General features: G+C 39.2%; 1 protein-coding gene across 4 annotated transcripts in view; it reads right to left on the reverse strand.

The window, feature by feature from the left end:
• ITGB4 (integrin subunit beta 4) overlaps positions 1-13132 on the reverse strand; it is a 1147860-nt gene that overhangs the window by 673566 nt on the left and 461162 nt on the right. The gene's annotated exons all lie outside the window — the stretch shown is intronic.

A 13132-nucleotide genomic window follows, 5' to 3' on the forward strand; every position in this document is an offset into this window, starting at 1 on the left:
ATTTTGGCATATATTTGTCTAGGATTTGCAGGGTTTTGTGACCTTCGAAGAGCTCTGTGAGATCTTTCAATTACAATGCCTTTACTTGTAGGATTATTGTCTAGTAGGGATGAAAATATTTCCATTAAGGTTTTTGGTAGCTGCATTTGGTCTACTGATTCTGGAACTCCTCTTATGAGAATATTATTTCTTCTACTCCTTGCTTCTAGGTCAGTAAGTTTTTGTTGCAGGTCGTTTAAGGCAGTTTCTTTGTTATTTAGTTGTTTTTGTACTTCTTCAATTCTCATTTCATTAGCTGCTGTTTTTGCTTCAGCCTGATCTAGCTGCTCTACTATTTTTTTCAGTTGAGATGCCAAAGTTAGATAGCTGATCAGAGAAACTTTGAATGGCACTTTGTATGGGTAGAAGTGCTGATTTTAGGTCATCAAGTGTAAAAGCCCCTTCAGGCTTGTTTTTAGGATTAGGTTTGGATGGTTCTTGTGGTTTCAGTGTTCTCTGTCTTTTAGAGGTAATCTCTTTTTCTGGAGAAGATAACTGTGATCATTTGTTTTTTGTGGTTTGTAGATCCATGTGGTCTTGATCATTAGACATTTTTTTTCCTTTGTAGTATAGAAAAGTATTTTGTCCCTTTTATTCTTGTATCTGTTCTTTCCTTATTCCTTCTATTTCTGACTGTGTTAGGCCTGAAGCTGCCATGCAGTGCTGCAGTATAAGTTTTCAGAGAATAAAAAGCTGTATTTTCAGTAGAGAGGCCTTTTAAAACTCCAGAAGTGTAGCAGAGAGCTTGGTTGATATGTTTTAGTTTTTAGTTATTTGTAAATCCAGTCCGATGGCGTTTGATTAAGACGAGGTAAATAGCTGACTGAGGAGCTACAAGGAGAGGGTGTTTACATGATATCCACCATCTTGGACTCTTCGGGAATTGAGTTTGTTATTGATGACATATATCAGACTTGAATATTGAAAAGTGGTGGGAACATTACAATAGTCTGACACTTTGGGAATTCAACGGATGTTACTTCCATTGTACAGTAGTATGACAGGATTTTTTCAGAGTGGGGAATTCTACTATAGAGCTGTTGATTAGAATGGACACTGAGTAGTCTAAAGTCTCTGCACCTACTTTGATATATTCAGCAGGGAGGTTAACAGCTGCTGGAGTATTAGGTTTAATTCTGTGAAGAAGTTTTCTAATGGTATTAATGAAGACAGGATGTACAGAAAATCCAGAGATGAGTTTAGTTATAGTGCTTTGTGCATCAAATGAATGTTTATTCTGTTGCTAAACTACAGAGGAGGATGCTGTTATGAAGCATTCATAAAATTTGTTAACAATGGAGTAACTGGATTCCATGGGCAATGGATTTGGTTGTTTTTTTAACCTACTTTTATTTGCATGTTTTAGTTCCCCATAAGTCCTATGGTTTATTGAGATGGGTTCTTAAAAGTTTGTGTAATAGGTCATTTACTTGCCTACACTTTTGAATGTTGGTGAGGTTCCTGTTTTTGTGCCATGTGTCCCTGGTCTTCTCCCTCTCTTTCAGTGCTGTTCAGTAAACTTCTCCTTTTCAGGGGCCTTGACAATTTACAATGTTCAGGATTGTGGTACTGAAATACTGTACACATCTAGAGAAAATGTTTTAAGTGGTTTCCAGTCAGAGAGTATTAAAAGTGTGTACAAAAGAGTGTTGGTTAAATTTAATAAGATTTATTACAGTACTTCAAAATGAGAATGTTAAGAGGCCTTGGTACTTGGGTAGATAATTCCCTCTGTCATACAGCGACATTAGTCTGGACGTCCTTCTATATGGTAGAGCTGCTCACCAAGCAGACATCTTCCAGATCCAAAGAAAGAGGTCATTGTTCCATTATATTTAGTATTTTTTATGCTGATTATTGAATTTAATGTTTCTTTTGGGAATCTACCTCATTAGGTACGTAAGACAAACAAAAACATATAACAGATTCCTAACTAAGAAAACCACTGCATTAAAATCCCTGAACTACCAGAAAAGACTGGAAGCATTGTCCATGTATTCAGTAACTTACAGACTCCTGAGGGGATATCTATGCATTGTCTTGGGAGCCATTAGGGACACAGTGGTCATGGATCTTTTGTATCTCCACAAACTGAATAATCATACAAATACCAGAGCAAGGGAGCTATATTTTCAGCAGCTAATAAATAGAGAACTAGGTTCATTACACAGCTCCTTCCACAGCTCTGGAATAGACTCCCACTGCAAATTAAGCAGCATGATACAGTATCATTCTTCACACAAGACGGATGATTGGATAGCTATTCATAAATTCACCCCTGGTTTGACTGGCCTGGCCCTACTTGAGAGAGGAAGTCCATTCTGGGTGTGGTTACTGGCAAGGAGTAAATGGATACAAGACTCATGATAACTGCCTTGTAACATTTGTGATTCCTATATTATACATGATGGGTCTGAGGAGTCTGCAGTAGTATCTTGTGAAGTAAGTTAAGTGGTAGTCAATTAGGGTATATGGAAGGATTTCAGTTTGTGTTTTTTTTTTTAGAGAGTATACAGTCAAGGGTGCTAGTTTTGTGTGAAGATTTGTCATAAATGGAAGGGACATTAAAGTTAATCCAAAGTCATTGATATTTGGGTGTTGAGTGTTGAGTTAATGTTGAGGTCAGCTATTATTATTGTTTTTTGTCTTACATTCCCTGATATGAGGGCATTACTTCTCTATTTGGACGACTGTATAAGCCGGTGATGCAGGGCTTTTTTATAGTTTAATCTGAGGAAAGTAATTAATATTTCTGTCTTATTAAAGGGTGGGACTATGCCTTGGCATGTGGTAAACTGTTCACTCTTTCAGTGTAGAGTGCCCACTCCTCCTACACGTTTAATTATATGGTTATTTTGAATTACATTTTAACCTACAGGGATGATTTCCTCATCCCTGATGGTTGGTTTAAGCCATGTCTCAATGATATCTAGTATGTCAGGGTTATGTATGTTAATTCAGGCATGCAAGTCAATGATTTTGTTGTATAGGCTACTTGCTTTTAGGTGAACTACACTGAACCTTGGGAGTGGATTGCTTGTTTAGTGAGTTTTTGTATTTTTGCACTGGAGTGGTACAAGCAATGTGTTTTGTGTGATCAGTTGGACCTGGGTTAAGGTAGATGTCACCTGTCTTCAGCAGGTTGATTAGCTGTCTGCAATAGCAGTTGTAGGGGAGGCTTGACTGGATTACACAGGGAAGTCACCCCTGATCATTATTAGTAAAAAAATACAAGCACTCATAAAATCAACTAAGGCCAATTTTGAGAGAAAAATTGCCATGGATTCAAAGGACAATCATAAGGCCTTTTTCAGCTATGTTAGGAACCTGGGTGGAAACTCCCAGATATGCTCAGAATTAGTCAGAATTAGTCCAAAATGATACAAAAATCACTGAACCCACAGACATTGCCAACATACTGGCAGACAGGTTCAGATAACTATCCCAGCGGAGTGTAGCCTCCCAGACATCTCAAATGCGCAGGTGAAAGCTGCTCTCTCTAAAGCTAAAAACGCAGCATCAATGGGACCGGATGGTGTCCCCGGCTGTGTGCTACACGAGCTAAATGAGGAATTAAACCCGCACATAAGGCAGCTGTTTAATCTCAGCCTTACCACAGGATACGTGCCCAAGGAGTGGCATACGGCAACTGTGGTCCCACTCCACAAAGGCGGTGCCTCTACGGACCCTGGTAATTACTGCCCCATAAGCTTAACAAGTCTAGTCTGCAAAGCTATGGAGAGGATCATAATGGAGCTCATAAACAAAGATATAGGGGACTCGCAGACATTGGACCCGACCCAGTTTGGCTTCGTCAAGGGAAGATCATGCCTTTTGAACTTGGTCGACTTCTTCAAAACAGTCACCAAGGCCATTGATGAGGGAAAGGCAGTCCATACAGCCTACCTTGACCTTGCAAAGGCTTTCGACACAATACCCCACTCGGGTATTGTAGAAAAACTTACCAGCTTAAATGTAAACCCATATGTCACAAGATGGGTTGCAAACTGGCTTAAGGACAGAACCCACAGGGTTAGAGTTGCTGGTGCTATGTCAGACTCCAAGCCGGTCACAAGTGGTGTCCCACAGGGCTCGGTCCTTGGCCCCTATTGTTCGGCATCTACTTCTCAGAAGTACAGGCCAACATGGGAGGACTTTGGCTGACAAAGTTTGCAGACGACTGCAAACTGGGCGCCATAGTGGAAAGTGCATCGGACACGGATATCCTTCAGAAGGGACTCACAGAAACAGATAGCTGGTGCCAGAGCCATGGCCTGAAGTTAAACGCCAAAAAATGTATAGTCATACCCTTTGGGAAAAACAAGGTAACCCCAAGCTACCATATAGGTGGCAATCCACTAAGCACAGAAGAGGTTATCAGGGACCTGGGGACCCAGGTTGACAGTGGCCTTTCTTTTGACACTCACGTTGCTAAAGTGGTTAGAAAGACCTTCTACATTGCCCACCTGATCATGAAGGGATTCACATCCAGATCTAGTGAGGTCATTGTTCCCCTGTACTCTTCACTTATCAGACCAATGATCGAGTACAATGCCCCATTCGGGATGTATCTCGCCCAACATCTGCAGCAATTGGAGAGACCCCAAAAGTTTCTCACCAAAAGGATAAAGGGACTCCAAAATCTGTCATATGCTGCCAGATTGAAGAAACTCCAGCTCTATTCAGTCGCATACCGTCTGCTCAGAGGTGACATGTGCCTGACATACAAGGCCATGTCCAACCCAGAATTAATGGACATGCTCCACCTCAAAAAATCCAAATCCACCAAAACCACTAGAGCAAGTGACTTAAACCTTAGCACGGATATAAATAGGACGTGCTGGAGGGATAGATTTATCACTCAGAGATATGCTGTGGAATAGAGTCCCGGTCCATGTGAGGCAGAGCACCTCGCTGGCTCTGTTCAAGAGAAATCTTGACCTGTGGATGGGAGATCATAGGTTTACCCCGGGAATCATCTCTGTGTCACTGCTGGACAGAGGCACAACAAACTAATGGGTACAGTATTTTTTCATATAAGGGGTGGCGTAAGCCACAAAAATTCGGGCTAGGCTTATAAATGCCTTGGGGCAGATAGCCTAGTATAAACCTATGAACCTATGAACAACATTTTTTGACTTTGTGCAGCAGCATATTGTATAAGAAGATTTTCTGTTCCTTTAAGTAAATTACTTTTTTGATATCAAAAGTTTGTATATTTTAACATTAAACTGAAGGGCCCATCTGCCTCAGTTGTTGGTAACTCAGGTGAATGTAAACAATCCCTTGGCATATGTCAAAAAGAATACAGCAAGTTCCCCAGTGCCTGGCAAAATTTCCTGTATTCAGTAAGAATACCGCCCCTCCCATATTCCCTGAAAAGAGGCCAGTGGCCTAGCCTAGTAGAACTAACTTTGTCAATAAAGCATAAAAATAAAGGTTATGGAAGATGAACAAGTGTGTGAGTAGAGAGTTTGATGAGCTAATGGGCTGTGCATTCTCAGTAATAATAAGTTCCTGTATTGGGTTGTGGTAGGAAGTGATGTACCAGGATTAAAAAGGATGGAAAAGACATTGTGTTACGGTATGTTATGGTTATAAAGGTGCCAGTATAGTTAACTATGAAAGTCTAGTAGGTAGGTGATGGTGGGCAGTGCTATGACAAAAAGGAAGTGAGTGAGCAACTGCCAAGGAATAAGAATGGAGGGAACTGTCATTATGGAGCTTGTGAAGAAAATGAAAACACTGTTATCTGTGTCATGTCTGGCAGGAGTTTTCTGTATATTCTCAGATTAACTTGCATTGTATGTCAGCATGTCTAATTGTGTAAATGTAAGTTTTTTAAATATTGAGTATTTTTCTGTTTAAACGGAATATTTAAATAATCTGTCAGTGTTTTTGATACATTTCTAATTGCACATGTTTGTGATGGAGATTCTAAACTACAAACTGTGGAGAATCAGCTGAACAGTGAGCGATGTCAGCTAATTGAGAGGAAAAATAACTTTTTCAAAGAGCTGACTGTTATTTTTAAAATAAGACAGTTAAAACTGTTAACCTGGGATAGTCAGTTGAAGAGCAGTTAGTCAAGTGCTGAGCAGCTTTTGAAGAACAGCTGCTAGTGAAGAGTTGCAGTCAGTGGACACCCATGAAAGGGAATCTCACTAAATTTAACAGTAGGCCTGCTTTTGCTCTGCTGTTATGTCTTAGTTAGATTAGGAAAGTTTAGTAATGTAGACAGATTTTTTCTAAAATGATGGACTCCTATCCTACAGTTTAATTTTATATTTCTGGTGTTTGAATTCTGGTGTTTATTGAAAGTTATTGATTTACATTCTTGTAATCCTTTTACTTATTATTAAATGTTTTTCATTATTTTACATTGCGGCTGGAAATCAGTGTGCTCTTTAGAGAATTAGAGAGTGCTTATACCTGTTTAATACTCCCTAGGTCACCTCGAAGGCCTGGCTACTTCTGGTCATAGCTGTCATTTATTTTGATATTTAATTTTTAATAATTGATCACCCTTTGAAAGGTGTGTAGACCTGTCTGACTCTGGTGGCAGAGTTACCATTTGTACTGGGGAGGGGACACAGCTGGAAATCTGTGTCAGGATTCCCATAAGTGTTTCAGTATGTAAGATTTAAATTTATTTTGAGTGTGAGTGAGTCAGAGGTCTAAAATTGGAAAACATTGCTCTGACGTGTATAATAAGTGAATACATTTGGGGTGCACAGAGGTAGTCCAGTCCCAGAAAAATAGAGTGTGTTCCTGTTGTGCTGTTAACGGAAATTGTGGAATTTTATTCTTGTGTGCTCTGTGCTCTGGTGTTTTCTGTGATGCTCCGACATTGGAGTCAGTGGTGAGGATTGAAGCTCCTGAATCACTGACCCAGGTTTTAAGTGGGAGACATTACATTTTATTGTTAGCAGTCCAGTGGGATACTGTTTGGAAGTCACACTTAATTGGTGGCAGTCTGGTGGGATACAGCCAGACATCACAGAACTGTTTTAGGTGTTGTTTGTAGCTGCTGCAGAAAAGCAGGCAGAGGAGAGATTATATCATTTACAGTATGGTACATTACTTTATATAGGAGACTAGGCAGAGAATGGAGGATGGAAGATGGAGTGATCTGCAGGTGGGGAGTCAGCAGAACTCTAATAACTATGGTAGGCTACGATAAGGGAATAGGCAGAGAAAGAAGTAGTCAGTGTTATGTGGGTGTGGTGGGGGGAGCTAGCTATGGTATGGTACTTTTTAAGGGAGGTTAGTTTAGAAACAGGTTGAGGAGGCATTGTTACATGTGTGGGGAGTCAGGAATAGTTTATTAGATGTGGCAAAGATATGTTTTCTTACAACAGGATGATCAGTGGTAAAGCAGTAGATTATCTAAGAGTGTAAGAAATCAGGTAGTGTATAGCTGTAGTTAAGGGGGTTGGAAACTGAAGTTAGGGTAGGGGGAGTAAAATGAAGCCACACATAGATAGGCTAAATGTAGTGGGTTTTACCAGTCTTATTTCAGTTTGCAAAAAAAATAAATAAATAAAAATGAGCTTGAGCTTACCTGTTTGGTGAGCAAACTTGTGCCTTTCACTCCTCCTCAGGTGTCTGTGTTTGCAGACCAATAGTGATCTAGAAAAAGATGGAATGCTGAAAGCTGCCTTTAGTGTCAAGGTGACAGAGTTGTTTTAGCTTTCTGTTACAATAGATTTCCTGGGCTTTCTGAAGTGTTCCTGCTAATTTAGAACCACACCAATGGGTAAGAGTTTCTAAACAGCATGTCTGCATTAACCAGGGGGAGTATTAAAAGTTATGCAGCTACTGGAGAGTTGACAGCAAGGGGCTGCTCTTACATATGTCTCAACAGGGAGGACAATCTCTAGTCATACCAGCAGTTAGGGGCTCCACCTTCAGACAACAAGCCTTGGAACACTCTAACCATCAAGAAACTTAAAAATAATTCTTCCATGCAAACAGGTAAGGCACTGACAGGAGTGGTGTGAGGAACTACTAAAGAAAAGTGCATCACACATTTACTTCAGTTATGAAAAAAGATAGGAGAAGCTATTTGATGCATTCAAGTTTATATCTGGACTCCAGCTAATGCCCATGGTTTGAAACTGCAACAGTGCATTAAGTAAATCCAAATCCTGAAAACTGTCAGGTTGAGTTACTAATAGCTACCCCTAGGTAATACCCATTTTTATTCTAAATTCCTGCAGCTCTGATCCTTAACAATGAACTTCTAATAGTAGAAAAAGAAATTACTATAACAGTGAAAGTAGAATTAGGTGTGAGTTGCAACAAAATATGATTCAATCACTTTTAAACATCTTTCCAAAAATACATTTCAAATGTATAAAACTGTTTCACAGGTCATGCAGATGTTGGTTTAAATAGAAAAACTGTAATAGAAACCATAAGCACCATAAACCTACAAAAACATTACTGCAGGAGGATGGCTGGTAAACCTAGCATGGATGTCCAACATTTGGGGGCTAAGCCAGTAATACTGATGTCTGAGGTGACCAAAACAGATATTTGACAAAACTAGGGTAAAAATGGCAGGTAACAAAGGAAAGGATTACATAAAACTGAGGTACTGACTAATATTAGTTCCAAGGAGGTCATATTTAGTAATGATGAAACTGCATTGTGTGACATTAAAATATTACTTGGGATACCCGGTACGTGGTTGGGATGCAATCAAAACTAGACTAAGTCACAGAAAATATATATAATCAATGACCTCTGTACAAGAACATAAGAAAATGTTTTCAAATATACCTCTAAAAAGGACTGACAAGAAACTGAGGGTAAAATTAAGGCGCACAAGAATTACAAAGGCAAGGAGTCTGTATAAGGTTTGTATGCTTGTAACAATGGAGACTGATGTTGTTTGGAAGGCGGATGATCAGACGGGATGAACTCAGCTGGTAGTGTGTGAAGAAATGTTATGTGTTAATAGTAGGCTGGATGTGAGATGCTGTCACACCAAAAGGTAACACAGCTTTCAGCAAAATATGAACCACAGTTTGTCATGAAAATGGGCACAAAGAAAACTACTGAAACTAGCTAGAAAGGGGTGCCCAGCAACTTTCATAAAGCTAGAGCAGAGCTCTATGTATTCATTTCTAACATGCAAGTGAAATTGTAAAGACTGAATAATGTAGGAATCTTACTTGAGTGGATTGAGTGGGCAATCCAACTGCAGCTGTGCTGAAAGAAAGAAAAGCCAGATGAGATTTGAAACTGTGGAGACTTTAGTGTCACTGTAAAACAAGCAGTGTGTACAATGATGTACCTCACTGTTCAGTATGACAACAAAACAAAAACGTTACATAACTAATGGAAGGTATGCCATGTGAAAACTGAACTCACACACATATGCTGTCCAACAAATATGGAAAGCTCCCAGTCAGGTTCTGACCATCAGCAACCGTTACTGGTTCTTCACGTACAACCTGGTGTAAGAGTGGCAGCTGTGCATGCTGCATGGCATAAGCCCACAGACTAAGGTTGTAGGGAATTATGAACATGCCTGCATAATTACATAAATTAAGAATAAATACACTACAACCATAAACTGAGTGAAAATGAAATGGACATAGAATCCAAAAGTATTTAGGTACAAAAAGGTTCAGCATTGTGGTCTTAACATTGATTAATGAAGCCACTTAAAATACTACTGCAGAATTTTTTTTTTTTGGGGTGTCACATCTAGTGAATGCTTTGCTGCAGAAAGGGCTAGTTGGGATTGGCCTTAAGGGTGATAAATTATCTATGCTATGAGTCCAGTTATTCTTATTAGGGGTAATGTATAATTACCGACTATGGGATGGGTAAGGCCAGTCTATAACCAAATGGGATAGGATATATCAAGCACAAAACGGGAAACTGGTTAGGCTTAAAATGGCCTGCAAGTGTCACTAGCCTAGTACTTACAGTACCTATGAACCTATCAACCTATAAATGATGTGATCATATCAGATGAATTACTGAAACAGTTCAACCAAGCTAAGTCTACCTGGCTATCTCATGATGTCTCACCTTACAGAGCTGGTGCCCAGTAATTACAAGGATTTCTGGATGGCACAGAAGGTCCAATTAGTGTGGAGCACATCTATTCTGCTAACCAACCTGATAGTCTGGAACTAACAGCCATGCAGCTGACTATCAATGACTGACAACTTACTGCAGAATGTCTATACTTAGAGCAGGATGCATGTTCCACAATGTTACTTAAGATGAGAACAAGTTTAAACCAGTCCACCCAGAAGGACAGAAAGACTGCAGCACATTTATCAAGGGAGAGAAAGTCCAGCCAAGAGATACAAGGACATTGGCGCAGGGAACTAATGGCTCTGCTGGACAGAGGCACAGGGAACTAATCTAAGGGGGTGGCGAAAGCCAACACATTCTGGCTAGGCTTATAAATGCGCTTGGGCAGATAGCCTAGTACTTACCTATGAACCTATGAGAACCAGCACTAATAAGCAATAGTACAAAAGATTAACGATATTAGCTGTTAATGAGCTGCTACCACTACTCCAAGGTTTGATTCACGTCACTTCTATTTGTCTGTTGTGTGAATCTATATTAGTCACGTAACCAGACTGTGGTCCTGACTAAGTCTGAAAGGTGCATATGTGGACCAATGTTATTCTCTAGTTAGCAAATATGAATAAATAAATAAATATAAATCCATACATTACACAAATGTATTATGCTACACTCAGTAAACAGGAAAACTGGCATACATCACAAACCCTGTAAGGTGGCATTTTTCTGAGGTGGGAGGGGCACTACCACGTGAAAAAAACAAAGTTGCTGTGACAAAGTATGGGTAACAGCTGGCGTTGTGCACTATCAGGACTGTTTTAAGAACATCAAAAGACTAGTCATTTCCTTGAAGGACTGTCTTTTCATATTCTTGTCTGTGTTGAAATACAATAGTTGAAATACATACAGGCATGCATTAAAGCAACAATCAGATGAGAAATTGAAGTAACAGTCCAGAAAGATGAATGCTAGACTGATGCATGAAGACGTATTATCTCCAGTGATTTTTCAAGTCAGCAGTTAGAAACTTTAAGTGTACATTTAAGTGTAGATTGTCTGTGACAGGACCAAAACAAACTGGAGAGGGAAAACTATTATTTTCTTCAGAACCAAGATCATTTGCAGGCTTTGGACTGTTCACCTGCATAACACAAAATTAACACAACTCATAATAATCTCTGAAAGTTCAGACTGCATTCACATATCATCTTTGTTTTATAGACGTACATTGCTACTAGATGACAGTAAAATGACCCCTGACATCACAAAAACCTTGAACGAAGTCATGCAAAAGAAGTGCTGTTTTACTGCTTTAGATGTGAAAATTGTTAAAGTCTCCAGTAAAAAAGAGGGGTATATTTCTGTATTATTTAAAGATATGCTGATGTACTTACACATGCATGTGTGAATGTCTGTGTGTGTGTGTGTGTGTGTGTGTGTGTGTGTGTGTGTGTGTGTGTGTGTGTGTGTGTGTGTGTGTGTGTGTGTGCATATGCAGATCAAGAAAAAGCATACATTTGCTATACATTTGACCATGTGTAGTACTGTTCAGTGATATGACAACAGCTTAGCACAACACAAAAATAAGATGCAGGATCAAAAATGAGGTGCAGAGGAAATAAATTAATGTGTACTCTGTGACTCCTCTAAGACTATCTTGGGTAAAAGACTTGGCCAAATAGTATGCAAAGTGCTCCTGGTCCCAAATCCAATTCCACAGTGCTGGATACAGAAATAAATGCTACATGACCTTCTCCCACACTCACCTTGACATGCATGTATTAAAAGTACATATTACAATTACACAATGCAGATGTGAGGTAAGGAACTAGCATGTTTAATGGGAAGAACAGGGTCAAAGGCAAAAGAAAACAGTATAATAAATGTGCTGGATTATGTACTAAAAATAAATGAAAGTAGGACCGTGCTGGAAAAATGGATACGGACTTAATTACTTGCTATAGACTACTTAATTGTTGCTTTACACTGTTTTCATATCAGCAGTTTTATTTAATGACATTTGTTATGATGCAAACAGTGGTACTGTATCTTTAATGATATATACACTATGGTATAAAAACACAGTCATGAAGGCCTATTATATGCTTTACAGACTGCACCGAATTGCTAGGATTTCTCAAGTTATCTATAAATAAACATTTGGATTTCCAGTATTTCGATTCAGAAAGATCTTAAATGTGCACACTTTTACGTGGTGCAAGCATTTTAGTTATGTAACAATGCACATTATATACCTCTGATGCCAGCATATAAACTGTTAACATGTGTCAGCTGTCATGGTTATATGTGTACTAAATATACTTTGTTAACAAAAACTGTTCTACAGTGAATGAGCGCAGCATAGGTGTCCATACAAGGTTCAAATATCTCTCTGTCAAGTTGGGTGAACATCTCTAAATAATGTGCGAGTGTAATGTTGCAGTGTCAAAATGTTGGCATAACATGCACTTTCCTTATGGTGTTGCTCAAATGCATTTATCACAAGTGTTATGTGTACTGTGTAGTAAAAAGTATGGGTGTTTTACACCCAGGGCCGGTGTTAGCATTTTGGGGGCCCCAGCAAATGTCAAGTTGGGACCCCCCTGAGCACTTCCTGTCTAAATAATCACCCTGTCACTGCCAAAGAAAAGAAAGAAATGCAGTGTTGCTGTTCAGCTTTAATTTTCTTTGCATCTTTTCAACAAACCTTTCCTGACCAAGACAGCACAGTGATAACCATTTAGGAAATAACTCAATTAAGCCACTCTCCCAGAAGTCATTATAGATGCCCTAGAATGCATTTTAAAGCATTTCCCAAACTTTTAATCCAACAGTAACCTAAACAAAATTCATGAGTAAGAAAAAGAATTGCAGTCTTACTTTTTTATTTCTGTAAAGACATAAATTATGCCTAAGGCTTAATTTAATCTTCAAAGCTGACAAAATCGTAGCTCACAATAAACTAACAAGCCAGTTTGTTGTGAGGATACACAGATCCTGTCTTGGAATACTGCCTATCCATCCCTCTGGT

The sequence above is a fragment of the Protopterus annectens genome, chromosome 10.part0 (assembly GCF_019279795.1).
Source record: "Protopterus annectens isolate FY-2018-M chromosome 10.part0, PAN1.0, whole genome shotgun sequence".
In the NCBI taxonomy this organism is placed as follows: domain Eukaryota; kingdom Metazoa; phylum Chordata; order Ceratodontiformes; family Protopteridae; genus Protopterus; species Protopterus annectens.